At 34.6% G+C, this 25,395-nt stretch overlaps 1 long non-coding RNA gene across 1 annotated transcript in view; it reads right to left on the reverse strand.

Moving 5' to 3' along the window:
* Window positions 1-19,078, reverse strand: part of LOC120428024 (uncharacterized) — a 58,021-nt gene extending 38,943 nt beyond the window's left edge. Inside the window, exons 1-2 of the long non-coding RNA XR_005607023.2 lie at window positions 18,160-19,078; window positions 7,275-8,439 (exon numbers count right to left, since the gene is read on the reverse strand). This is a non-coding gene — a long non-coding RNA (uncharacterized LOC120428024). The remainder of the gene's footprint in view (window positions 1-7,274; window positions 8,440-18,159) is intronic.
* Window positions 19,079-25,395: the final 6,317 nt, after the last annotated feature.

Here is a 25,395-nt window from a genome sequence, read left to right on the forward strand (position 1 = left end):
TTTTTTGGTGCCTTCGGTATGCCCAAAGATGCCATTTTGCATCATTAGTTTGTCCATATAATTTTCCATACAAATTTGGCAGCTGTCCATACAAAAATGATATGTGAAAATTCAAAAATCTGTATCTTTTGAAGGAATTTTTTGATCGATTTGGTGTCTTCGGCAAAGTTGTAGGTATGGATACGGACTACACTGAAAAAAAGTGATGCACGGTAAAAAAAATGTTGGTGATTTTTAATTTAACTTTTTGTCACTAAAACTTGATTTGCAAAAATACACTATTTTTTTTTTTTTTATTTTTTTTATATGTTTAAGAGGACATCAAATGCCAACTTTTCAGAAATTTCCAGGTTTTGTTAAAAAATCTTAGAGCGAGTTATGAATTTATGAATAAATACTGATTTTTTCAAAAAATCGAAAAATTGGTCGCAAAAAAATTTTAAGTTTGCAATCAAAAAGTACTTGAGTGAAATTTTGATAAAGTGCACCGTTTTCAAGTTAAATCCTTTTTAGGTGACTGTTTTGAAAATAGTCACAGTTTTTCATTTTTTTAAAGTAGTGCACATGTTTGCCCAATTTAGAAAAAAAAATACTTTTGAAAAAAAAAATATTTTGGAAAAGCTGAGAAAATTCTCAATTTTTTGCTTTTTTGAACATTGTTGATACGACCCTTAGTTGCTGAGTTATTGCCATGCAAAGGTTTAAAAACAGTAAAATTGATGTTTTCTAAGTCTTACCCAAACAACACACCATTTTCTAATGTCGATGTTAATGTTAAAATATGAAACATTCGTGAAATTTTCCGATCTTTTCGAAAAAAATATTTTCAAAATTTTTAAACAAGACTAACATTTCAAAAGGGCCAAACATTCAATATTACGCCCTTTTGAAATGTTAGTCTTGGTTTAGAAACATTTTTTCGAAAAGATCGGAAAATTTCACGAATGATTCATATTTTAACATTGAAATCGGACCATTAGTTGCTGAGATATCGACATTAGAAAATTGTGTGTACCAAAAAGCCTGCTTAAGTTTTAGAGAAAAGCTATGTTCAGAAGCCCTAAAAAACATGTTTGATGTTTGGACTTAAGGGTCAAGAGTTACAGCCTTTTGAAGGTTAAAAAGATGCAATTTTAAAACTAAATTAGCTTGAAAATGCGCAGGTTGCATTTGAATGGGGAGATCTTAGCTAGAAAATGTCTCATTTTTACGGGAAATTGAAAAGGACCACCCTAACAAAATTCGAAAAATGTTCAAATGTAGATTTTCCATGTAATTTTGCCCGCAAAATCTGAATCAGAATTGTGCCAAAGTGCCAAAAAATAAAAGATCCATTTTTCAAAATTTTAAAGGCAAAACTTCAAAACTTTATTCTTTTTACATTATAACAGTAGGCTACTACCGATATTTTGTAAAATAACAATAAATCTATGATTTTTTTTAAGTCCCAAAATTTAAAAAAAAAAATGCAGAAAAACCATAAGTGACCGATTCTTAGCGAAGCTACACCAAAATGTCACTTTTTTCAATTTTCATTGTGATTTTTTAAATGAAAAATTTCATTTTAATTATGATATAATAATTGCAATGTGCTTTAAATGCGTTTTCTTATCTGAAATGCCAAAAATATTGACCAAATAAGGTCTGCATGTCATTGAATGGGAGAGGAGTTTTTTCATAAATCTGCTCCTTTCGTTGTCCCGTCACGAAAAGAAATGGCTGGCAAAAACTCAAATCTCAACCAAATCTTTCAGTTCAAAGAGCAAAAGATTCGTTTTTTCAATTTGTGATAATGTGTACACCCAGAACTGGACATCGGCATACGAGAGGATAAAGAGCACGATTCGGTAGTAAAATGGTACTGTGTGCGGACTGAGAGGATAAATCCCGAAACTACCGAGAGTACTTTACTCATGGGTTCATCTTCAAAAAAAGTTCATCTATAAAAAAAAAGTACCGGTACCGAGACTCGAACTCAAGACCTTCGGCATATTGAACCGTGCCTTTGCCGTGTGGCCCACCATGGTTCGGTGACTAAGTGGCGGTCATTTGTCCATATAAGCCACTCAATAGGATGAACTGTTCCAATGAACGAATGAACACGCGAGAGGACTATACTCTCGCAAAATAGCACTTTCCTCACGTTTCTTTTCGTGAGGACTATCCCCTCGTTCTTTAACTTTGGGTGTAGAAGAGCAAAAGTTTTAAAAAATCAATCTGGCAAAACTGTGTCGATTTTTTTGGTGTGCCTTTTAAAATTCAAGTTTTACGATATTGTCCCGTCACGCTACATTTTCATTTCAGGAGAAGCACAGGTAAAATATTTTTCATTATGCATGTCATTTCTATGTTGGAAAATCAATTATCTTTTCAAATATGTAATAACATTGGGGGGTTTCTTCTTTAATTGTGCCACTACAGCCAAAACGCTGAAAAAACTTGGGAATTTTTTGAAAAGGAGCCGAAGAATCGGTCAAGTGTCAATCAATGGTACAAGCTTTTCCAGTGCAAATTTGAATATTCAGCAATATTTGTTGCTCCCTGGTTTAAAAATAATTTTTGAAGAATTGGGGACCCAAAAAATTGAAATAAATTAAAATTAGCTAATACAAAAAAAAACTTTTCCTAATTCTTTTATCTATTTTTTGCCTCTTTTTAAGTTCAATCTTTAATGTTTCCGATGCAAATTTAAATGATATTTTTTAGGCTCTTTGAAAACATGTAAAATAACCAAAAAGAATCAACAATTTTTTTTAAGTTTTCCAAGAAAATATGTTTTTAAAAATATCGGTTCCTATAAAGTACAATTTCTCAATTTAAAAATCAGGTCAAGCATTTTGAAATGGCCGATACTATTACTTTCAACCCATTCAAAAAGTTTTTTCTTGATTCTAAAATTTAAAAATCATTTTTATTGAAAAAAGCAGCAGAAAATTCCACAAAAGTGTTATTTTTTACATTGAAACCCTAACCAATTGGTTCCGAGGTATCGTGAGTTAAAAAGCTAACTTAATCCACCTATGTGGTTGATGCCTTCCTCACTTTTTACCAACAATGGGTAATATGAGTGGTTTGGACACATATTTCAGCTATTTTTTTAGATCCAGAAAAATAAGTACACATATGTTCTTTAAGTGGTCATTACTTGAGACAGGGATGCCAGATTATCAATGTTGTGGACTCGTTGGAAAGGGTTTTCGATTACCTACCCAAGCAACACACTTTGTCAGATAAACGTATTTCCTAACTGGTTGTATAACCAATCCGCCTCGTTATCACAACTTGTTCTACAACTCCTGTGAACTGGAAAAAGCGCACTTTTTTTATTGTATAACTTGCCAGAAAAAGATGCAAGTTATCAGAGTAAGTTGTACAAATGTATTTGACAACACTCTGCTATCTAACAAGAGATTCAACGAAAAAAAGGGGGCGTGGTTTACGGCTGTGCTGTCAAATCAAAGCGCACACTGGAAAGGAAAGTTAGATTGAAAACAGCTATCTAACCGTCGACTAACTTACATGTAAACAAACGTTTCTTATTAGAATTTAAATCAACGACGAAGCTAATAATAAAAGTACGCTTGCTTCTGCAAGATTTATTTGAAATAATTCTAAATTGAATTAAAAAAAAAGAAAAACAATCATGGCGCGCATGTGATTAGTGTGAAATTTCCTGCATGGCGAACTTTTAGATTTTCCTTTTTTGATGAACTTCCTCTTTCCCAAGATTCGATCCGACGACTTCGACGACTTGTTGTTATCTCCACGGCAGGTCCAGGCGCTCTTCCGCATTGCTCCACGGGGCTTCATAGTAAATAAGCTGACCTAATCGTCAATAAGAAGGTTGCTGTCTGTTTTGTTAGCTAAAGAACAAAGGCTGTCATTGGAATTGAAGTTATATAAGTTTGTTTCAAGTCAGTTTTTATAACTCCATTATATAACTTTGTTATAACAAACCGTTTCAACTGTCATTTCGAGAACCGTACCACGGAGTAATATTGAAAATCGCTATGATTTTGATTTGTTGTTTTCTCTATCATAAACTCTATAAGCTGATAATTTTTGTAGCTTTTACCAGCGATATGTTCACAAATGAATCGGTCAACAATCAAAACTATTGCAATCTTAAATACATAAACATTTTTGAATCTCTGAATTCCTCATGTACAAATTTACACCACCTAACAACACGCAATGTCAAGTTGAATATGTATGTTAAGCATCAGTTATATAATCTATTCTCCGATAACATTTGTGTAACAAAGCGAGAAAACCTAAGGTTATTTATAGAATGGTTGGCCATGCCCATTTTTTAGAAGATGCCGTCACAAGACAATGTTAGATAAGCAGTGAAACAAACAGTGCAATATTGTTTTTATTCAACAAACTGTTTTCGAGTGAAACATTCCAGATGAGGGAACAGCATCTTGGCATATCAGCACTTTGACGTTCAATTACAGCTCATAAAAAGTGTTTTCGAGTGAAATAAAGTGATAAATAGCTCAATAGGAAGTGAGCAAGTAAGTTTTTATCAAAATTGTTCCAGCAAAAATTATTTTAATAGTGAAAATCAGCAGATTGGATGGAGTTAGGAGCGAGTGCATATTCCCTATGTTTTGTGTAAAAGTTGGAAAAGAGTGAAGTTGACTGTGTTTTAACACTTGTATGACACACATCTCATGAGTTACATAAGTCAGTTATACAAGTAGTGAAAAAAACTGATATTTAACTAGTGTTGACATTTTTTCTCGTATGTTGGTTCAAAACAGCTATCTAACTATTATTCAACAGTCGACAAGTTATGAGTGCTACTTGGGTAACCAACGATGCGTCGGATGATGGATCCGGACATCCTTTGCATACATTTAATCGAGATCCGGCTTCAAAAATGTATATAAATATTACTTAAGTTGTCATAACTCGAGACAGGGTTGCCAGATCTTCAATGTTGTGGACTCGTTGGAAAGGTCTCTCGATTACCTAATCAACGATGGGTCGGATGATGGATCCGGACATAGTTTGCATACATTTAATTGAGATCTGGCTTCAAAAATGTATGGTTATGGAAATTGATCTCCCATTTAAACATGATTTTTGAAAATTAGTTTGACAATATTTTTGGTTTTCTTCTCCAAAAATCACATTGTTTTTCATAAACTTATATTTCTAGTACCAGATTTTGCATTATCTTAAGTCCAAGCGAAAAATTATGCTTTTTTAGTCCTCTAATACATAGTATTTTGAGACTTAGTCTTTTCAACTTCAAACAATTAAATTGTGATTTTTTCCATGTATCTATTTTTTCTGCAAAAAGTCTTAATCATAACTTACAACTCCGAAAATATTTTCATAAGATACTGACATGTCTCGGAAATGCATCGACAAAGCTTCATCCTGGTCAAAAATTGCAACATTAAAAAAAACTCGCATAAAGCGAGAAAATTATTACTTGTGTACAACTTTCATTCATTATCTCGTCAGCTGTGTGATAGCACACAGACATAGACCATTTTGGTCGAAAATGAATTAATGATGACGTTTTGCTATACTTAACAAACACTACAAGATGCTTTAACCCGATTTTGGAAACTCGCTTCCGTTTCCCGGATATCGCAATACACACTTGTGACATAGACCAATTTATCATCAAAATGATTGTGCACACTTGTGACACGTAGTACAATTTTACTTTCAAAACACACTTGTGACACGTGCTTTTCAGATTTTTGTTTACATTATTTACTGTAACTTTTAACTGATGTAACCAAATTAGTTGAAACTTGGAGCGTTTGTTAGGCGATAATATACGAACCGATTGCTTCAAAAACTTTGGCTCTATCACTCATAGTTTTGAAATTATTTACCAACAAACTTTAAAATCGATTTTCTCGAAAAGTACTAAATGGTCGTTGTCACAAGATAGCACACAACTGACAATCTTTTGCCAAAATATTTTAAAGTCAGGTCACCGAACGTTAAGTTTTATTTAGATTCAGGATTTATGTTTTTCGATTTTTAAAAGAGCAATTCTAGTCAGGGTTACCAGATGGTCAGCTATATATCAAAAGATTTCCAGGCGTCAGCCAGAACAAATGTTTTTAATTATCTGTACCAAAAATTTTACAACTAGTGTTTTGGACATTTTTCCTGGTTTTAAGCCATTTCTATTCTTAGTCTTGATTTTTTAGTCTCAAAAATATTTTTAATGGAAAGCTCGACCAATTTTCCTTGAGCATGCCTTTGACAGCATTTCAATTTGACTCCTTTGATAATTTACAATCCAGGTTTCTACCATTTAACTAGCTACAATATCCTTAGGCTATTGTTAATTTGATTTGGTTAACCGCGGTGGATTTTCTTGAAATAATTCGAACTGTCAAAAATCCACCAAGCATCTACCGGTGGATACTTTTCTACCACAGATTTTTGTGCGATCAATGTGGTAGATGCTTTGGTGGATTTTTGACAGTTTGAATTATTTCAAGAAAATCCACCGCGGTTAACCAAATCAAATCAACAAAAGCCCTCCTGTTTTCAGTTATGAGATATCAAATAAAATTTTTAATCTTCAATGTTTATTAGGCGGATTAATAGAAAATTTCGAATAATTCAGAAATAAATACTCAAAACCGCTATCGCTAAAATCGAAAATTTAATCATTTTTCTAAGACTGAACTAAGTCTGAAGCTCGCACTGAGCCCTAAAAACGGGTTTACAAAAACATAAAGCGATCAAAAATTAAGCACAAAATCAGAAGACCACACGAGAAAAAACGTTATTTAGAAATAGGGCAGAAACATGTAAAGAAAAGCTCAAAAATCTCATCTGTTCAGTTGACTCAATAAAGTACCTAATCTTTACATGCAATTGAATGCGATCCGTGAGAAAAACCTTTTGTGATTGCCTTACTAGTCTCAGGCGCAAAAAGTCGTTTACATGAAGCTTGAAAGACCATTGACGGCACTTTTTCAAGAGACTTTTAAGCCCATTTTTGAATAACCAATTTTATGCATTTTAATGGGTTCAGCGCTTGACAGTGTGTGAACATTTTCAAAGAGGTTTTTTTTTGTGGGTGGGAAAGCTATACTCTCTGATACGGCGACGGGCTTCAACCATGATTAAGTTATTACTAAAACCAAAACTCTCTACCTAGGTTAGTTATCCGACCACCGGGAATACATGGTAAATAGATATGCAATACGTTTCGCTGAAGAGCAGAGCATACACTTCTAAACAGCCGGGAGCCGGCACTCGATTTGCTCCGATCGACTTACCTTAATGTATTGTAATTCCGGAGCTAATCCAATATTTATCGCTCTATCAATTCTGCAAATGGCTTTGCTCGGCCAGCGATGTTAGAATCTTTCTCGGTGTTTGTGGGTGTCGATACTGTGTTTTTGCTTGTTTTAGTGTGTATGTGTGTGATCTTCTATTTCTTCTCGGTTATTAGTAGAGAGGTACTTTTTTATGCGATATTTTCCTCTCCTGTGTGTTGTTATCTCGTCCAATGCCTCTTCTTTTTCTTCTTCTGCTACTGCGCTACAGCGAGGTGGGTGTGTGCATGATTCTGCTTTGTTCGGTGAGTAAATAATCCGTGCAAAATGTATGCTTCTTTTGTTGTCGTTTTTTTTTCCTCCAGATTACCTTCAGCTCACTTACACACTAACGGCAGCTCCACTTCTTCTGTTGTTGTTGTTTTTTCCCCGTGTGCTTGCCTTGGCATGAAAATCTAGTAAATATTCACACTATTTCACTTAGCTCTTGCATCCGCTCCTTCCAGTGAGCCAGAAAACGAGATGAAAATGCAAGCAGCAGCAGCCAAGGCCCAGTTTCCAGCCCCAGCCCGGATTGGCACAATTTTCCGCTTTCCACCTTTCACGCGCGCTCCACGTGGATTTTCCACATGCCGCCAGCAGACAAACTCGCACACACACTCAGCGTTGAGACAGCTGTGAACCAATTTCCCACCGAACTTCTTTGAAACAATACACCAACATACACGGAGCTTATGTTTGGGTGGGGGGAGGTGTGCGTTTTCCGCTACTTCAATTATAATCAAATTTTGCGCCGAGAGATTTTCACACAATCAATTTTCGCACACTCACGAAGCGCCCCTTTCGACTTGGCACGATCTTTTTTAGAATTCATAAAACACACGTTCACAGCAACCGGCAAACACACTAAGCAACAATCACGTTCAACATTCAACGGCAACTACAACAACAACAGTAAAAACAAACACTAAAGCTTTTCCTGCGTTGGTACGCTTTTCTTTGTGGGAATAGATTTGAATGGGGTGAGTTACACACACTTGCAGTCACTTGGTGACGGATGGAAATCGTTGCTTTCACGCGACCCTTGGGAAAATTGTTGGAAAATTTGCGGGCACTTTTGTTCACACTTCTTTGGCCATTTAAGTGTCACAGATGTTCATGGAAGCTGGAATTGGAGAAAAGAAATTTAAATGGTTAACACTGCTAATAAAACTCACAATCGAAAAATAACAAAGGTTTTTGTCTCCATCTCATTAATTCTGCAATCCAATATACAGCAATTCCCCACGAAAACAGCATGGAAAAAAACAAAAGTGTTCGGATCGGGCTCAACATTTTTGTGGGGGTTCCCTGGCCGAAATAATTAGACCCGTATTTTTTTGTTTGACCATTAGGGTGACCTACGCCGTGTTAGGGTGGTTCGAAAAATGGTAATTTTCGTCGATTTTCGCAAAAACCACTTTTTTCAAAAAATCCTATCTCCGCGCCATTTCATCCGATTTTAGCTGTCCTAGACGCAAAAGAAAGGTGATTAGTTTGGATATTTGGGAAAAATAGTAAGAAGTTTCGAAAATCTAGCTTAACATTTGAAAAGGTCGTATGAAAACTTAAAATACTGTTTTGAATGTCTCGGGACCAAAGAGCCTATGTCTGAAAATATTTTCATCGGATTCCTCGGACGAAAACGAGAAAAAATCGACTTTTTTCACTGAAACTGCGATAACTTTAAAATTTCAGCGATGACCTATAGATGTTATGGTACCAAAAGTTGCGTCTTTTAATTACAAAAATTTTGGTACCCTAACATGTATAGGTCATCGCTGAAATTTTAAAGTTATCGCAGTTTCAGTGAAAAAAGTCGATTTTTTCCCGTTATTGTCATTTTCCCATTTTTACGCGTGGCGCGTCGAAAAATCCAGTTTTTATTTTCAAAAAATCGTATCTCAGAGTATCGATGACATAACTTCACCATTTTTTGATATGACAGGTGAAATTTTCCGAGGAATCCGATAAAAATATTTTCAGACATATGCTCTTTGGTCCCGAAACCTTCAAAACAGCATTTTAAGTTTTCATATGACCTTTTCAAATGTTAAGCTAGATTTTTGAAACTTCTTACTATTTTTCTCAAATAGCCAACTAATCACCTTTCTTTTGCGTCTAGAACAGCTAAAATCGGATAAAATGGCGCGGAGATATGATTTTTTGAAAAAAGTGGTTTTTACGAAAATCAACGAAAATTACCATTTTTCGAACCACTTTAACACGGCGTAGGTCACCCTAACGGCCAAACAAAAAAATACGAGTCTAATTATTTCGGCCAAGGATCCCCCAGAAAAATTTTGAGCCCGATCGGAGAACTTTTTTTTCGAATCATGCTGTTTTCGTGGGGAATTGCTGATACTCAAATCTTTCCAGTTATGTAAATTTAAACGCTTCATCATATTCATACACTCATTCATTCCCTTATTAAGAATGATTGGTTCTAATTTTATGCAAAATCAAAAATTTTAATAAAAAAATAAAATCAAGATCATTTTGTCCTTTAAGATTACAAGCCTATTTTATTTTAAAATACAATCAATACAATTCAAATTTCTAAGTAAATGTAAAAATAATATGTTGGTTTATTGGTTGTCAACCTTTTAATATGTCAAGAAAGGTGCATTAGAAAGAATAAAAAACGAACAAAAAGTAATTGTGCAGCTATTCCACGTCAAAAAAGCAGGTTCATGATCAAAAGTTTCCGATTGACCTCAAATTTGGCATGGTAGTTCCTGGGCCAAAATATTTGCACCAGTATTTTTTTTATTTACCGTTGGGGAGGTCCTATCTGAAATAGGATGATGAAAAAGGTTTTTAAAGATTTTCGCAAAAAAAAACATGTTATGTTTCAAAAGAGTGGTGGTAAGTTGAACTTTGAATGGAAATTATAAAGACATTTCAAAAACATATACCGAAAACAATAATAAACAAGTTTTTAATTTTTCTGAGGAATTCGATAAAAATATTTTCAGACACGGTCAAAACGCTTTTTTAAGTTTTCATACGACCTTTTCAAATGCTTGGCTGGCTTTTTCGGATTTCAAATTATTTTTCCTTAAAAGTCAAACTAATTACCTTTCATTTGTGTCCAAGACTGTTAAAATCGGTTAAAATGGCACGGAACTATGTTTTTTTAAATGTGGTATTTGCGAAAATTTACGAAAGTTACCGTTTTTGGGATCACCCTAACGGCCAAACAAAAAAATACGGGTCAAATTATTTCTGCTAAGGAGCCCCCAGAACAATTTTGCTGAATAGTTGAATACACTTACAGATCAAATTAATACATAGTTTGCTAATTGAAAGGTCTCAAGACCAAATAGCTCGGTGCATTTTGATCTGGATTCTGCTGGAATCGTTGTGTGAATAAATATCCCCAGATATAGATTATCGATTTCAAATGTTTTTCTTGTTATCGAAATCTTATAAAAATTAATGTTTTTCGTCCATTTTACGTAACTCTTTCTGTGTTTTTGGTGGTGGCGGAAAAAAGTCAAACATTTAAGTTAAAGAAGTTTTTTATACTTAAAAATCAACGTAAACAAATAACCGAATTCTTACCAAATGTTTAAAAATAAAGCATTTATTTTCTTTTTCATGCTAAAAAAGACCGTTGCAAATATTATTTTAAAAATGAAATTAAAATCATGGTTTCAACATTAGCATGACAAAATTGTTTTAAAATGCATTATCCAGTTGTTTTGCAATCATATTTTCCAAAATATTTAAGTATTGACTAAACAAAATTATTGGCGAAAAAATTTTTTTGCGCTGATGTACATATGAATTTCACAAAAATTATAAATATTTTTTAAGTGTGCCCAAACATTCTAAATATGAATTTTAGGTTGCATTTAAGATTGTTTTCAGTTGATAAGACATCTAATTTCATTTAAAAAAAAAATCAAGTTTTCTGAAAATGTTGTATGCACCCTAATTTTTAGAGCCAATTTTCATAGGTGGCGGATGAGGGCATAAATCTTGAAAAATATGTGCAACGGCCTTACAAGAAATAAACAAAAATATCACATTTGTATATTCTTAGTCATGTTGCTGAATATTCCAACAACCAAAGAAACGAAAAATGTTAATTTGTAGCCAAAAAAAAAAAACTAACTTAATCCACCTATGTGGTTGGTGCCTTCCTCACTCTTTTCCAACAATGGGTGATATGTGATATGATGGGTTTGGACACAATTTTCGTCTGATTTCGTTAAGTTCCGGAACACAAAAAACACACATATCACTCAAGGGCTCATAAGTCGCATCTTAAGTGGTCATAGCTCAAGACAGGGTTGCCAGATCGTCAATAATTTAGACTCGTTGGAAGGGTCTTTCGATTACCTAACCAACGATGGGTTGGATGGTGGATCCGGACATTGTTTACATACATTTAAGTGAGATCCAGCTACAAAAAAGTAAATAAATGTCACTTAAGTGGTCATAGCTCAAGACAGGGTTGCTAGATCATTAATTTTTTAGACTCGTTGGAAAGGTCTTTCGATTACCTTACCAACGATGGGTCGGATGATGGATCCGGACGTTGTTTACATACATTTAAGTGAGATCCGGCTACAAAAAAAGTACATAAATATCACTTAAGTGGTTATAACTCGAGTCAGGGTTGCCAGATCTTCAATGTTTTAGACTCATTGGAAAGGTATTTCGATTACCTTACTAATGATGGGTCGGATGATTGATCCGGACATTGTTTACATACATTTAAGTGAGATCCGGCTACAAAAAAAGTACATAAATATCACTTAAGTGGTTATAACTCGAGTCAGGGTTGCCAGATCTTCAATGTTATAGACTCGTTGGAAAGGTCTTTCGATTACCTTACCAACGATGGGTCGAATGATGGATCCGGACGTTGTTTACATACATTTAAGTGAGATCCGGCTACAAAAAAAGTACATAAATATCACTTAAGTGGTCAGAACTCGAGACGGGGTTGCCAGACCTTCAATGTTTTAGACTCGTTGGAAAGGTCTTTTGATTACCTAACCAACGATGGGTCGAATGATGGATCCGGACGTTGTTTACATACATTTAAGTGAGATCCGGCTACAAAAAAGTAAATAAATGACACTTAAGTGGTCATAGCTTAAGACTGCGTTGCCAGATCGTCAATGTTTTAGATTCGTTGGAAAGGTCTTTCGATTACCTTACCAACGATGGGTCGGATGATTGATCCGGATATTGTTTACATACATTTAAGTGAGATCCGGCTTCAAAAAAAGTACATAAATATCACTTAAGTGGTTATAACTCGAGACAGGGTTGCCAGATCTTCAATGTTTTAGACTCGTTGGAAAGGTATTTCGATTACCTTACTAACGATGGGTCGGATGATTGATCCGGACATTGTTTACATACATTTAAGTGAGATCCGGCTACAAAAAAGTACATAAATATCACTTAAGTGGTTATAACTCGAGACAGGGTTGCCAGATCTTCAATGTTTTAAACTCGTTGGAAAGGTATTTTGATTACCTAACTAACGATGGGTTGGTTGATGGATCCGGACATTGTTTACATACATTTAAGTGAGATCCGGCTACAAAAAAGTACATAAATATCACTTAAGTGGTTATAACTCGAGACAGGGTTGCCAGATCTTCAATGTTTTAGACTCGTTGGAAAGGTATTTCGATTACCTTACTAACGATGGGTCGGATGATTGATCCGGACATTGTTTACATACATTTAAGTGAGATCCGGCTACAAAAAAGTACATAAATATCACTTAAGTGGTTATAACTCGAGACAGGGTTGCCAGATCTTCAATGTTTTAAACTCGTTGGAAAGGTATTTTGATTACCTAACTAACGATGGGTTGGTTGATGGATCCGGACATTGTTTACATACATTTAAGTGAGATCCGGCTACAAAAAAAGTACATAAATATCACTTAAGTGGTCAGAATTCGAGACAGGGTTGCCAGATCTTCAATGTTTTAGACTCATTGGAAAGGTATTTCGATTACCTTACTAACGATGGGTCGGATGATTGATCCGGACATTGTTTACATACATTTAAGTGAGATCCGGCTACAAAAAAAGTACATAAATATCACTTAAGTGGTTATAACTCGAAACAGGGTTGCCAGATCTTCAATGTTTTAAACTCTTTGGAAAGGTATTTTGATTACCTTACTAACGATGGGTCGGATGATTGATCCGGACATTGTTTACATACATTTAAGTGAGATCCGGCTACAAAAAAGTACATAAATATCACTTAAGTGGTTATAACTCGAGACAGGGTTGCCAGATCTTCAATGTTTTAAACTCGTTGGAAAGGTCTTTCAATTACCTAACTAACGATGTATAACATGATCATGTTTGGTTCAGTTTACTGCCATTTATTCAACTTCCGAAAATATGCGAAAACACATTTTTATACATAACTTTTGAACTACTTATCGAAACTTCAAACAATTCAATAGCACCGTATGGGACCCTAAACCAAGTCGAATGCGACTGGTTTGGTCAAAATCGGTTCAGCCAGTGCTGAGAAAACTGCGTGACATTATTGGTCACATACACACACACATACACACACACATACACACACACATACACACAGACATTTGTTCAGTTTTCGATTCTGAGTCGATATGTATACATCAAGGTGGGTTTTCGAGCTTTAAATAAAAAGTTCAATTTTAGAGCAGGATTATAGCCTTACCTCAGTGAGGAAGGCAAAAAGTATAGCTTTCTTTTGCACAAATAAACAAATATCAATTATCTCTTCCTGAAGACATTCACTTCCAGGTCAAATTCTTATTTGGATAAATAGCAAAACCTAAATTTATTCATAAATATCATAGAATAAGAAGTGGCATAGAAAAATGTGAATTATTTAAATAGCCAAATATTCAACTCTGGCGATATTATGATAGTATGAACCGTCTGACAAGTAAAAAAATTCTTCGTTTGTATTAGAATAGTGTTTTAAAAAGTATTTTACACCAGTCTAGTTATTTTGCATTTATTAGTTTTTCAAAATATCTATGTGCTGACATAATTTGTTTTCAAGCCTAAACATGACTGACTATCACTATCAATGCAGTAAAATAAATTTGAAATTGTTTCCAGTCAATTAGAATTCAATTTCCATAGTTTATTTGAAATTCACTGATTTTTTTTGTCCACGGATTTACAAGCCCGTTTTAGAAGGGGAGGATGGGGGCGAAATAAACTTTGATTTTTTTTTTGCATCGGCCTTTTTACTTTAAAATTTCAACTATTTTAACGTAAATATTTATTAAAATAAGCAAAGTGTACGCTTTAAGGGTCCACTACACGTGAGCATTTTTTGCACAGACTTTTTTAACGAAAATTAAAATTGTAGCTATTTCCGCATGTTTTTTTTTTTTTGGTTTTTTTTTTAAAAACTATCGAAACAACCCGATCAGTTTAGGTCTTGTTATTTTTGCATAACATTTCTACAGGACCAAATACAAAAAAATCCGCAAAAAAGTTTAAACAAAAAATGTTCGCGTGTAGTGGACCCTTAAGCAACGCTGCAGCCGTAAAAAGTTTACTTTTTCGAAAACGAAAAGCTGTTGCTAAGCTGTTGTGGTTGCAGCACATGACATTTGCATACACATTAGCCGTAAACACCAAAGTATGTGCCTTCTGCAAAACAGTCAACACTTCTGAGCGCAACAATGTTTTAGCAACTAAGCAGGAAACATGTGGATGCGCTATAATGGTCTAATGCATTTGAACCTTGGCTAGGAGCACGACCAGCGAGTAACCTTAAATTGTATAGTTTGTATGGAGCCGTAGCAATTTTTTCAACAACATTTTGGATGAAAATTTTGAGCAAAACTTCATGTTGTTAGTGACCCAAAAAACGCCAATGTTGCCCTTTAAAAAGTTAAACAAGTAAACTACTTAGAAACGGTCCATTACTCCCCACAACAATGGAAAGGTCGTTTGAACAACTGCCACCTACTGCAATCTAGGCGTCACAGCCGCGGGAAGGAAATCATCTGCCCCAGCGAGGTGTCGTCCAATCCCGGACTGGTTTGCTGCCGACAGCTGGCTGTCTGGCCCGTCTTAACTAGACACAACTGACAGCCTGGGCAAATCAATTGTAGCCTACCACAGGCTAATCTTTCTGCACCGATCTACTTGTCTGCAGTTGAAGCGTGGACTGGCGTGTGATAAGCGAACGCAGTTTCCTGGAACAATTTGATGGTCGCAGGTGGTGGTTAATGCTAAATATAAAATTACCGAACTCTAAATTTATTATTTGCACTAGTTTAATTGTGTAAATAATTTGACTTTAGATAACATATATTCAGAGTTAATTAAAAAAAAGTTATCTTCAAGACCCTTGACATTGCTGAACACTGAATCATCAGTATTTGTTTACATTTCCAATTCATGGAGATGTCATTTAGAACCGTCATAAGGAATGAGATTTGGTCATAAAAAATGCTGAAATTTGTATGCCCCAGTTTCACCCCTAGACTCACAGCCGATGTGATTTTTTGTGGTTTTATTTTGAAAGTCCAGAAGTTTTTTTGCAAACCGACTTGAAAAAGTAATTAAATCAAAGCAATATTAAAACCGTTTTAATTAAAACAATCCATTGGTTTAAAAGCTGCAAGCTATCGTTAAAAAATTAGAAAAATGGAAAAATGCATATTTTGGAAATCGATTTTGTGAGAAAAAAATTATAAAAAAACCGGGTGTTTTTTTCCGTGCACCTATTTTTTCCAAAATTCTCATCAATACCTCGAATGCTCCAAATCGATCAGAAAATCGCTCCGAAAGATTCAAATTTTCGAAAACCGTCATCAGGGGTGACATGCAGCATGACCCAATCTCACCCCCAGACCCAATGCCACCTCTAATGACGGTTTGAGAAGCTCTCTACGATTTCGCTTTTTTTTGCGATTTTAATTCGTTAAATTGGATGAAACTTTATCCATGCATTCTCTATGCCAAAAAAGACATTTAGCATCATTAGCTTCATCTATTCAAGTCTCATACAAATACATAAAAATGTATCCAATACAAATGGGTATATAAATGTATGAAATTGTATTATTGAGATAGGTTTTCTAAATGATTTGGTGTCTTTGGCAAAGTTGAAATGATTAGGACTTTTAAGAAAACAAAGATACACTGAAACAAAATCCAACTTTTTTATTTAACTTTTTATGACAAAAAGAAAAATTCCCAAAATATGTAATTTTAAATTTTTGAATTTTTGATATGTTTTTGGGGACTAAAAAGGCATCTTTTGAACCTATGATTGCAAAATCTGGTTTAGAAGATATGATTTTTTTGAAAAAAAATGAAAATAAGTAATAATTATTATTATTAGTTTTATTAAAGACACTTTAGCATTGCAATGACATTCGTGTCGTATAAGTAATAATATTTAAAACAATTTTGAAAGAAAAATTAAATTAGCAATCGAAAAATACTATTTGCTATAGCGTCTTAAAGCACTATGATAAACATTATAAACAACGATAAAAAACAGGATTAAAAACAATTTCCGATAATTTTTTTTTTAATTTAATGCAAAAAAAATCACAAGACAACATTTTACGATGCATCTGTTATATCTTGGAAAAGCTGGCAGGTAGGACATTTTTTGTCAGATTATTTTTTTAAAATAGATTTAAAAATCCGTTTTAAAACCTTTGTGGTCATATACAGTAAAAAAAACATGGCAATATTAAATCTGGGAAGGGGTACATCTTTTATGTTAGAAAAAATGTGTAATTTTACTACTGAAAATGTGTAATTTTACCACTTTTCTGGTGTAATGTCACTTTTAAAATTATATTCAGGTAAAATTGTATCATGAAAGAGATAATATTCACTCTTTCAAAATTACAGCTATCAAATTTACACAACTTTTAGTGTGTACAAAGGGTCATAGTACTCAGAAAGATAAGCTCTATCGTTGTGACCAATAATGTCAGCAGTTAAAGCTTAATTTAAGAACCCAATTCCGTAGTGAAACTTTTCCTTAATTCAAATCGATGAAAATGAATTTCACCTTAGGGACCATCCATAAACCACGTGGACACTTTTTGGAAATCTCGACCCCCCCCCCCTTCATGGGCAATTGTCCATACAAAAAAAAATCTTTTTGTATGGAGCGTGAACAATCGCCATACCCCCCCTCCCCCTTAAAGTTTCTACGTGGTTTATGGATGGTCCCTAAGAAGCCTGTATTATTTAACTGATGATATCTTGGAAACTATTGGTCCGATCTTTAAGGGGCCATCCATAAACCACGTGGACACTTTAGGGGGAGGGGGGGGGGGGGGTATGGCGATTGTCCACGATCCATACAAAAAAGTTTTTTTTTATAGGCAATTGTCCACGAGGGGGGGGGGGGGTAACAGATTCCCAAAAAAGTGTCCACGTGGTTTATGGATGGTCCCTAATATTAAAAGCTGAATTGATCTTAAATATGAATTAAGATAAACTAATTATTCGTAAGCTTAATTTCAACATTTTTAAATTATTTTTCTTGAAAAGATCAGAAAATTTCGCAAAAGTACCATTTTGTATGGAGCTTTGTACGGGTGGACTTATTACACAAATTGGCTTCTTTGATCATAGGAAAGGCCCTTGCAAAGTTTGAACCAATTAAAAAAATAAAAATGATTTAGATTTTTTTTTTCACTAAAATTTACCAGATTTTCCTTTATGTCTGTTCGTTAAATCAGCTGAATACACATTAAAAAGTTTGAACACATTTGAAAATGTCAAATCATCGGTAACTCACCCTGAGCCATAAATTAGTATTCAAAAAAATTCCATCCCTCTTAACCAAACCCCATTCAATCTACCTTGAACGCTCGTATCCTTTCACTAGCAGCAGCGACTACCCCTATCAGAGACGTCACTCGACCTCACTGTCTTAACGCACCCAAGCTCGAGCTTAAATTCCGTTCGATCATATTTTGACGACAGATGCAACAGCCGCACAGACTTCATCCAAGTGGGTCCAAATATTCCGCGCAGCATCCAATTATCCTCGAAGCGTAGCCAGCGTAGCCAGCTTAGCCAGCATGACGGTGCAAAAAAGTGTTGGAGAGTTCTCAAAGCTGGTTTCTAAGCGCTTTTTTTGGATTTGCCACCTGGCCAGTTTGATGCTGATCCAGTTTTAGGCTCCCATTGCTTCAATGTCACGATGGTTAGCGTACAAGGAGAACGTGTTTCCGCCAATTGAACCGAACACTTGGAATTCTACGAGCGATTGGATGCAGTTTCCTACAGTGCGGTCTGGAGAACCGGAAGCGATGGTCGGTGGTTAACCACCAAGGTGCACTTCTTCACCACGAAAGCTACGCCCGGTATGTTCTGGAATCTCCCGGGGAGTGTGTCTGCTCCGTCAAGCATGAAAGAAACCATCAAAAGAACAACACGACGACGACGACGACTACGCAATCGTACCGGTCTGATGGATGGATGTAGCACAACGGCGCAGAACAGTCTTCGAGGGCAAGACTCTGGAACCGGGCACGAAGAAACAAACAAACAATTCCAGTCACGAAACCCGCGCTGCACTACTCCTAAGTTGGACGCGGACAGACCCCAAACGAACGTCCAACAACAACAAACTCGCGTAATACGTCCCAAGATACACAGTACAAAACAGTTCCAAACTCGCTGGTAGAACGGAAAAACGTCGATCAAGACACGAACTCCGCGGAATTGGATGCGCTCACGACAGCTTCGAACGGAAAGCAGAACTGAGACGGTGCCGGTCGCTGGAGAATGCTGCACCACCGGTGTTTGCGCTACCTCGCCGATTAGCCAGCCACATCAACAAACTCTCTCACTCTCTTTGAAGGGGAGCAGTTCTGGGGAGCACGAGAGCGATTCTCGCTCGCTCGCTCTCTGTAGCTTGGGGGGTTTGTTTGTGGAGATCGGTCAAGCTGTGATAATAGGAATCGAAAACACTCCATCAATTGGGGGAGGGAAGGTGGGTGTGTGGGAAGAAGAAGATGGAAAGCGTCGAGGGTTGAAGGAAATCGGAATGGAAATTCGTTCACTGGAAAAGTGTTCCGGTGTGGACTTCCTAGTGGGGTGGTTGAACAGTTTTTTTAAGATTCAATTGATAGAAAATTTATAATATCGCTCAAAACGCTGCATTGACATAAACACAACTATTAAAGAATATATGAAACCGGAAACATGAAACGAAATGAAAATATAGCAAAACAGATACATTTGAGCCATTCTCTCAGGAGTGCGATTTTTGTTTTCCAAAAATCAATTTGTTAGTTTTTTTTTTTATTTTAACGATTTTTTTGTACTTTTTCTATTACCGCCCGAGCGGGGGTAAATAACACAGGAAAACCAAATTTTGGTATTACTTGAGCAAATAACAGGAACCAAAATGTGCCCTTGGTTGTCCAGTAATAGATGGTAAAATACCATAAAATCATACCAAAGTCTTGTATGTGGAAGGGCACAACAATACCAAACCATGTTATTCCAAGGGTAAAATAAAAATATTGTCATGGTTTTATTTTTAGGTATTCCCGCGCCCTTGGAAAATCATTTTTTGGTGTTCCTGTGATCTTCCACATACATGATTTTGGTATGATTTCATGGCATTTTTCCATCTATTACTAGGCAACCAAGAGCACATTTTGGTCGCTGGTATTTGCACAAGAAATACCAAAATTTGGTATTTTCATAACATTTTTAGTGCAGCAGTTGCAGTTAGTGAAAATACGGAAATGATCCATATGCAACAGCCAAATCTACTCACCTGATGATTCCATGTTGTTCTTAGTGATATTCTTCACCACATCGAATGCATTTGTCATTGATGAACGGCCTGTGCTTGAAGGTCTTGAAGCTTCTGAAAAATAACAAGATTGAAAAATAATTATTAAAATGAAATTGTATAGCCAAAATTCAATAATCTGACAATTGACTCGTTTTTCAAAGTATTTTGTTTTCCCGACTTAGAGAAATTTCAACGATTTAAAAAAAATCTTAGTGGGTTTATCAAAACAATTTGAAAATCAGCTTTAACATTTTTGGGTTTCAAGTCATTTTAGTGCAAAATTTATAAAAAATTTCCCATAGTTTCAGAAGAATTTGATGAAACACTTCAATACCCAAAATAATACCAAAAGTGGCTCCTGACTTAGAAAATTTTCCACAATTTCAAGTCATTTCTTTAGAAGGTGTATCAAAAATGTTTGAAATCTCCTGTTTTCAACGCTTTGAGACATCATTTTAGCGCAAAATTAATTATTTTGTCAAAATTGGTCAAAATTTTCCCATAGTTTCAGAGGAATTTGATAAAATACTGTAATACCTAATGAATACCAAAATGTGGTGTCCGACCATTGGCAAATTCAGCCATTTTGCAATATCAAAACAATACCTTAAATTGGAATTATACCAAATTATGCTCTTGCATAATCTTTAAGACAAATTTTAAAGGGTCCAGGAATACCATAATTTGCTATTGATACCAGAGAAAGGTATTACTACACATTTCCCTTAATATTTACGGGCAAAGAAATCATTTTGCATCATTAGTTCGTCCATACTAGTCTAAATGCTATTTGGCAATGTATTATACAAAATGGTTATTAAAATATTCAAAAATCTATATCCCATATCAATTCTAATCGATTTGCCATCTTAATTAAGTAGAGTTGAAGATATTCCTAATACTTTTTCAAAGAAAATAGTTGCACCCTGGGTAATTCTCTACCAACTCACACGATATCGGGAAAAGTTGCCCCGACCCCTCTTCGATTTGCGTGAAACTTTGTCCTAAAGGGTAACTTTTGTCCCTGATCACGAATCCGAGGTCCGTTTTTTGATATCTCGTGACGGAGGGGCGGTACGACCCCTTCCATTTTTGAACATGCGAAAAAAGAGGTGTTTTTCAACAATTTGCAGCCTGAAACGGTGATGAGATAGAAATTTGGTGTCAAAGGGACTTTTATGTAAAATTAGACGCCCGATTTGATGGCGTACTCAGAATTCCGAATAAACGTATTTTTCATCGAAAAAAACACTAAAAAAGTTTTAAAAATTCTCCCATTTTCCGTTACTCGACTGTAAAAAATTTTGGAACATGTCATTTTATGGGAAATTTAATGTTCTTTTCGAATCTACATTGTCCCAGAAGGGTCATTTTTTCATTTAGAACAAAATTTTTCATTTTAAAATTTCGTGTTTTTTCTAACTTTGCAGGGTTATTTTTTAGAGTGTAACAATGTTCTGCAAAGTTGTAGAGCAGACAATTACAAAAATTTTGATATATAGACATAAGGCGTTTGCTTATAAACATCACGAGTTATCGCGATTTTACGAAAAAAAGTTTTGAAAAAGTTTGTTTTTGCGTTTCTCTTTGTTTCGTCGTCCGTGCCTGTCGCGGGTGACCATGAATGGCCATGATCGATGACGACCAACTTTTTCAAAACTTTTTTTCGTAAAATCACGATAACTCGTGATGTTTATAAGCAAACCACTTATGTCTATATATCAAAATTTTTGTAATTGTCTGCTCTACAACTTGGTAGAACATTGTTATACTCTAAAAAATAACCCTGCAAAGTTAGAAAAAACACGAAATTTTAAAATGAAAAATTTTGTTCTAAATGGAAAAATGACCCTTCTGGGACAATGTAGATTCGAAAAGTACATTAAATTTCCCATAAAATGACATCTTCCAAAATTTTTTACAGTCGAGTAACGGAAAATGGGAGAATTTTTAAAACTTTTTTAGTGTTTTTTTCGATGAAAAATACGTTTATTCGGAATTCTGAGTACGCCATCAAATCGGGCGTCTAATTTTACACAAAAGTCCCTTTGACACCAAATTTCTATCTCATCACTGTTTCAGGCTGCAAATTATTGAAAAACACCTCTTTTTTCACATGTTCTAAAATGGAAGGGGTCGTACCGCCCCTCCGTCACGAGATATCAAAAAACGGACCTCGGATTCGTGATCAGGGACAAAAGTTACCCCTTAGGACAAAGTTTCACGCAAATCGAAGAGGGGTCGGGGCAACTGCTGTGTGAGTTGGCGGAGAATTACCCCCCTATTAAAAAAATAAATCTTTGATTAGTTGGAATTTTCACCCCAAAAGTTAAATTGCGCAAAATAAATATGTTCGAATAAACATATATCATTTGGCAGTGTAGCCAATTTTTCGAATAAATCATCTTTGAAGCAATTTTGTAAGAAATTTTCTGATCTGATCATGCCTGAACTTCATCATGTCTTACACATAAAAAATCAATTTTAAGTCGCTGTAACTTGAAAACGGTGAATGATATCGAAGTTTATATCGAATGATTTCCGATAAAAGATTTAAAAGTCTAAAAAAAATATTATTTTTTTTTTCGATTTCGTTCTTTTTTTAAAAATAGGCAACACTGTCAAATGGATGTTGCCCAACATATGCACAAAATATGGCATTTTTGTCATCTGATAAAAAAATTTTGAGCTGAAAAGTTCAAAGCAAAACCTAAAAAATTGTCCAAGTTATCAAATCAAAAATAATATTCATTCTCAAGATACATTTTTTTCATATTTGAATAGCTCAGAGAAAGGTCTACTCAGAAAAAATCAAATCATGATCATGAATTCCAGACTAGTCATATTTGTGCTGATTGACCAAAAATGAGACTTCGAATAATAAAAAATACGTTTAACGAAACAAGAAATTTTAATATGCCGTTTTACCATGTCTTAAACAAAAAAATTAGTATGAATATATTTTTTTGCACTTCCGTCGTGAAACTGCTCATTTTCCTGGCATTCTCGAACAACGAAAAAGCCTATTTTTCTGTACCAAAAATAACAGAATCGAATCATGCTACTTTTCAGCACTTGTTAAGAAAAGTAATACTTTTACACGTTTTTATTAATTCAAGTGGTTAAATGACAAAAAAACATGAACACTTGACTTATAATTCCACTCAAAGCTAGACTCTAAGGGTGTTTTTCGGATTTGCAAAAAAAAAGTTGGATGGAACTAGATGCAAAAAGAAGATTTCAGCACTCGTCGTAATTATCCAACTTGGTGAGCCTCGTTGGATAAATTTACGACTCGCGCTGAAAAAAATCTACTTTTTGCAACTTGTTGCATAAACTACTATGATTGGATTTCCCGGAAAATTTACATAATACACTAAAAAATTGAAAGGTTCAAACTATGAATGAAAATTTGAAAAAAAAAATATTTTTTTGAAATCCAATTAAATATGTTGAAATTAGAAAAATTGAAAATTGAAAAATTTAGTAAAAACAATAAAACAATGAAAATGTAATTTCAACCTTTTTGAGTAATTTATAAAACCATTTGAATTTTACAAGGTATTGAATTAATTTGTATCCTGCATCCCCGTTTCTACTCATAATTGCTAGATTTTCGTCTCCAGATTTTTCAATTTTATCAATTTTGACCTGCCAACTAAATGAGAAGTCATGGTTATTTTTTGTATTTTTTAAAAACTGGTTTTGAACCAGTATTTAATTAAAATAATTCAAATAAGCTAAAAAAATTAAACCATAATTATTTCATTTATCGCATAAAAGTACACTAAAACAAAATACAACTGCAGTACATGTTAACAGTACTGTTTAAGAAATTGAAATTAAAGATGATAGAATCGTACGAATTATCGGAACTGGCCATAAAAACCGAACATAAAATCGACCAACTTTTTTCTACGCATTTCAAAAATAATGATTAAAATATTTTTAAATATGCTACATAAATTGTATTTGATGTTTTTGTCCTTGAGCCCAGGTCAAAGAAGCGAGCGATAAACAATGGTTCGATTATTAAAGTTTTTTTTTCCTTGAAAATATTTATTTTTGACACATCAAATATAAAAACAAAATAAGTGCAATGTACACTACAATTATGAAATGAAATAAAATAAAATTGAAAACTTCCAACTTGCTGAAAAAAAATGTTCCATGTTTTTAAAATATTTGATCACTCATATTTTGGTTTTGGAAACTATTTTGCATAGAATAGAATATAAAGCTTTTCAAACCAGTCCAGAGTTTCTGTGTTTATTAAGGGTCCTATAAACTATTGTCTTTTAGGACCTTTTCTTTATAAAAAAAATACTCTAGATATCTATTAACTCAATTCTAGAGTATTTTTAAAGGTCCTTTAAACAAATAGAAAACAATAGTTTTGAAGACCATAAAAAAATCTAGAATCTGATTATTTTATACATTTCCCTCCGACTGAACGCACAAGAACCCCTGATTGGCGAAATCTAAAGAAGAGAGGAGAAGAATGTGCATCCGATCGGAGAGGAAACCAGCCACCCAGATGGGTGGTAGACACACACAAAAGAGCCGGTTGGTGCGTGAGACTCAGAGAAAGAGAAAGAGCTTTTATTCCATGCTCTGGAGAGCGCTTGCTGAGCATGTTTTACGATCAGATGGTCGGACAAGAGTTTGTTTTTTTTCTTGTTTTGCTTTTCTTTGCACAGCTTGATGGGCACCACAACTCGAATCTGTGCCATTTGGGAATGCCAAGTGTGTGAGACGCCCGTTCGACGATGAAAAGAACGAGTAGATTGTATGTTTGTGGGAGTTGCAAAAAAATACAAATTTAACTAAATGTTATATGCAAATTCAAAATAAAGTCAAAAAAAAACTATTTTCTTTAATGCTTTGAGGTTTACCAAGAAAAGCTACAATAATAAATAACAAACGCTTTTTTTGTCTAAATCTAGCCAGTCTGGTACGATATATATAAATATGCAAAACAGTATAGATTTCACGGTCAGTTACCCAGTTTCTAAACAAAGATCATCCCAGATTCCGGTTTTTCTCTGCCGAAAATGTTGATTTTTTTTTTGGTCTGGTTTAACCTTGAGATTGCCACTTTTTGGTTAAGTCGCTCGTTTTTGCTATCTTGTCCAATCCAAACGCATGATCGCGTGACAAAGACAAACAAGAAGCTTCTAAGCTGAACTTCACCGAATCGACTAAAGCTTTTCAATGTCACGGGGAAACCTCGACAGTTCGACAGATATTAACGGATCCAGCTGATAGAAATAAAATATAA

Source organism: Culex pipiens, chromosome 2 (genome assembly GCF_016801865.2).
Source record: "Culex pipiens pallens isolate TS chromosome 2, TS_CPP_V2, whole genome shotgun sequence".
Lineage (NCBI taxonomy): Eukaryota > Metazoa > Arthropoda > Insecta > Diptera > Culicidae > Culex > Culex pipiens.